The sequence below is a fragment of the Phycodurus eques genome, chromosome 4, assembly GCF_024500275.1.
Source record: "Phycodurus eques isolate BA_2022a chromosome 4, UOR_Pequ_1.1, whole genome shotgun sequence".
In the NCBI taxonomy this organism is placed as follows: Eukaryota; Metazoa; Chordata; class Actinopteri; order Syngnathiformes; family Syngnathidae; genus Phycodurus; species Phycodurus eques.
In genome coordinates, this window is record NC_084528.1 from 25,640,751 (window position 1) to 25,641,344 (window position 594).

A 594-nucleotide genomic window follows, 5' to 3' on the forward strand; every position below is an offset into this window, starting at 1 on the left:
CCTAATGACAGCTTGCTTCACAAACTTCTGCCGTTTCGATCTCATGTTGAGAGTTGACAGCAACAGATTCCAAATGGAAATAGCACATTTAAAATGAATTCCAGATGTTTTATCTGCTCTATGTAAATAGGATAATGAAGGCATGACACACACCTGGCCATGGAATAGCTGAGCAGGTAATTTCCCCATTTCTTTTGGTCCCTTAGAAACGGGAGGCACACATGCAAACTGTTGTTATTCCTACACCATTTACCTGATTTGGATGTAATGAAAGCAGAAAGTCTGCAGTTAAAACACATCTTGTTCGTTTCATTTCAGAGCCATTATGGGGGTGTTTAGAGCCAAAAAGATGAGAATTGTGTCCATGTCCCGGTATTTTTAGACCTAACTGTATAGGAATTTTTATGTAATGGAATCATTCACTCAAGTCTGTTATTTGCTTCTAAAGTCAAACAGAAGAAAAAGTGGGTGTAATCCTAGGTGCTGACCCACCCAGACAGAGGCACCTTAAAACCCCTCCTCTATATAAAACCAGCTGCAGCATCCTTCTCTTCATCACTAACTGCCTCCTCCTCCTCTTCCTCTTCTTCCACC